Source organism: Pinus tabuliformis, chromosome 4_1, assembly GCF_031772625.1.
Source record: "Pinus tabuliformis cultivar Carrire ecotype Pingquan chromosome 4_1, CPIR1, whole genome shotgun sequence".
Taxonomy (NCBI): Eukaryota; Viridiplantae; Streptophyta; class Pinopsida; order Pinales; family Pinaceae; genus Pinus; species Pinus tabuliformis.
Window position 1 is genome coordinate 255,389,308 of NC_142303.1, and position 4,040 is coordinate 255,393,347.

Consider the following 4,040-nt stretch of genomic DNA (forward strand, 5'->3'; position numbering starts at 1 on the left):
TCATACACTAAACAATTTACAAATAAAACATTCATCAACATTTATCACTTACAAAGAGACATGTAATATATCCATCGATCATTCAAGAAGAAGCTCCATAGAAGAATGTGAATTATCTTCCACACATCAAAATGCATCAAAGAAGTCTCTAATAGATCCAAAGTAAAAGTGTTAGTTATTTACAATAGAACCAATCCAAGTGTGATGGTGATCAAATAAAAATGAACGTGGGTTCTTTTTATATTTGTCTCACCAAGTCTAATTATTATCTTAGGCCCCCCCCCAAACATTATAAAAATGTGGAAAATACAAACCTTGGTCACAAGCCGACTAAGTAGCTTTCATAAATTATTAATTAGCCATCCAAATTCTAGCCAATTTGATGATGTCATACTGATGTTGGGTAGTTGTAAGGTCACGTAGAGCCCTCTAGGTGCCAAGATGAGAGAGAGGGCTCCATAAATCACTAATTAGGGGATTATGCCTAATTATTCATGTAATTCATTATGTGGGGCCACAAAGTGGGTTTGGTGCACAGATGCTAGTCTCATGTGTCTCGTGATGATGGAATAGCTTGTATAATACTCCAAATGAGGACTTTGATGATGGTGTTTGGCCTCCCATGTGTCAAGGGTTAGACAAACATCCTCTATGCCTTGTATTGTTTGCCATAATATGCTATGTTGGTTGGGTCACACTGGTCCAAGTGCATCATCTCGTGAATAATGTGGGGAAATTAATAGACTGCTGAGGGTGTTGAAGGTGCCCATGGCATGATATTATGCTCTAACACATGATGGAGTCCCATGGCTCTCAATGCTTCCCTTGTGAGTGTCAATATGATCCTCTAGTGGGCTTGGGCCCCAATTAAGTTGTTCAACCCATGATGAAATCACCTGCCAATTACATATAATATCTAATGCTTTTCCTCACCATAAAGAACAATAACTCATTAGTGCTTCTACGTGAACCAAACTTGTTAATCATGGTCACATTGAGACTTTGTAGTGGTATTCCCTTCCAAATTTGGGTTTTTAAGCTTGTAATAATGTTACCTCTCTAGGCAGAAGTGGCTAATAATTAACCCTATTAGATGTTCCCAACTCCTATGGGAAAAGATAGGTCCAAGGTACATCCTTCAATTGATAGGGGTCATTTGAATAATGATGAGATAGATAGGGACATCAGGGTCTCAAATCCAAATGCCATGGGTTCAAGGATGGTAATGATGAAAGATGTCCGCATATTTGGGTGTATAGATGTAGGAGTGAGAAATCATGGATACATGAGTTACATTGACCTTTGTTTTCCACCCTTATTCATTATCCTTTTTCCTTTTCTTGATTTTTATTTGTATTATTGCTCGAGGCTCTAAGGAGATGAGAGCATGCTATGTATGATGTAAGTAATTATTACCCCCTTAAGGTGGGGTAGTTCATTGCCCACCAGGGGTTGGGACATGTATGGGTTGCTTAATTATGTGGGGGCACTCATGGGACCTAGGAACTGGGGTGATGGCCATAATGATAAGGGGTAGAGCTCATGTTTAGCTTTCTCCCATGTGCTTTTTCTAATGTTCTGGCCATCTTTTTCATTTTATGATATTCTTTTCTTTTTTTCGTGCTTTGGGATATGATATGATTTTAATGTTATTTTTTATGCATTAACCTCTGGGGAACATTTCTAGGCGTGTTCCAAACCTGGGTGTCTGTGGATATGCCTCATATTGATTCCCATTATCTACTAAAATGGGTACAACATTCTCCTTTTCTTGATCATCATGTTCCATTCCCCAACCTTCAAACCAAAATTCATCCATATATTCCTCATTATCTTGACTATCACAATCCTTTACATTTCTATCTTCCCTAAAATCATCCCATCCCTCCTTTGGCTCATTTAGCTCTAGCATCTATCCAAGAATTGGGTTACTGCGTTGAGGGTTCTGCTGGGGATTGCAATGTATTTCTTGGATAGTATCACACAAAATTTTGACTACATAGTTCTGGTAATAAATTTTTAGGAGAAGTACATCTATAGGATTTTCTTCATATTCACATTGCATCTCATAGAGCATTCCTCTTTGCTCACTACATAAATGGAATAGGAAATCCTTGTCCTTGCATTCTTCTATTAGCTCCCTGAAATATTTCCTAGATTCATCCATCCTTCCTTATAGCACTTGGAGGCTTTCGAGATCTAGAACACTACAAGAAACAAGCTCATTGGTGAGGGTCATGCTTGTGACAAGCCTTTAATGTCCATCACCAATGTCGCATATGGTGACGGTCTTTAAAAACACATTTCTATAAGTGTATATAGTGATGGTCCTTTAAGGTTTGTCACCAAAGCCATTTTCAATGAAACTTTTGGTGAGGGTCATTAAAGGCTCGTCACTAATTCTCTCTTTGGTGACACTTTTGGTGAGGGTCGTTAAACGGCCATCACTAATTATTTCTTTGGTGACACTTCTAGTGATGATATTTTATTAACCATCACCAATGATATTTTTGGTTACTTTGGTGACGATCTATAAATGTTCGTCATCATTGATCATTCTAATGAGTTTTTGATGATGCTTCATGCCTGTGATGAACCTTTAAGGTCCATCACCAATGTCACATATGGTGACAGTCTTTAAAAAATCGTTGTTATAAGTGTATATAGTGATGGTCTTTTAAGGTTTGTCACCAAAGCCATTTTCAATGACACTTTTGGTGAGGGTTGTTAAAATCCCGTCACTAATTCTCTCTTTGGTGACACTTTTGGTGAGCGTCATTAAAGGCCTATCACTAATTCTCTCTTTGGTGACACTTTTGGTGAGCGTCATTAAAGGCCCATCACTAATTCTCTCTTTGGTGACACTTCTAGTGACGATATTTTATTGGCCCTCACCAATGATCTTTTTGGTTACTTTTGGTGACAATCAAAAAATGTTCGTCATCATTGATCATTCCAATGAGTTTTTGATGACGCTATGTACCTGTTACTATATTTTTTATCAAAAGATAACGATTTAAGACCATTGTTGTGGAGTCTTTTTCATTATGTGTCCAAGGTCATAGTGGTTATAATAGTCAGTCAATTTGTTAAGAAGTAATTAGTGTGCATCATTTCCCTCAAGTCATAAGAATATAGTTTTCTTATGAGTCAACAAATGATTCATCTCTATTAGGTTTATTATCTAACAAAATTTCCTTTAAATAAAGTTCCACTAGTGTGTGTAGGAACCATATTATTTAATACATAATCAAGCTTTGTCAATTCTATTAATGAGAGAGACCTAGCACTCCTCAACACTCATGGCACACCTTAACATGCTTTGGAACAATACACTAACATTCCTTGGCACCTCGCATGTCTTGGAACATCTTTGTACCTGGAACATATTTGGACCTGGAACATCTTTGGACCTAGAACATCTTTGTACCTAGAACATCTTTCCATGAGTGGGATGCCCAAGCACATGTTGGCATGCCCTAGCATAGCATGACACTCCCCTATCATGTGTTGGCATGTCCTGTAGTCCCTAGTATGCCTTGGAACACCTTGGCATAATATTGCATTGACAAACATTAGCACTTGGCACACATTGGCACTTGGCATGTATTGGAACATATTATTAGTGTGCCTAACATACCCTTTTTGAAAAGGATAAAGTCCCAACATATTAACCCTCTTATGTGTTCATTTCCTTGCATTTTAGCTTGGTTATTCCTTTTGTTTCCTTGAAAATCCTTGACGTACATTGGCATACTCTGGCACCTTGCACATCCTATCATGTCTTAGCACCTGGCATGCCTTGGAACTATTTGGCACATGTTAGCACACCCTAGAACTACCTAGTGTAGGTTTTAACCCCGTGTAGAAATTACCTGCATATGAATTCTAAAACATAGAAAATAAATAATGCGACAGTAGAACACATAAAACGCATATACACAAAGATTTTCCCTTAGATCCCAAAACCGGGACTACCAGCTTGATTTTTCATTATGTTCCTTTCAATGTTATAATACATATTTATACATGCCGAAGCA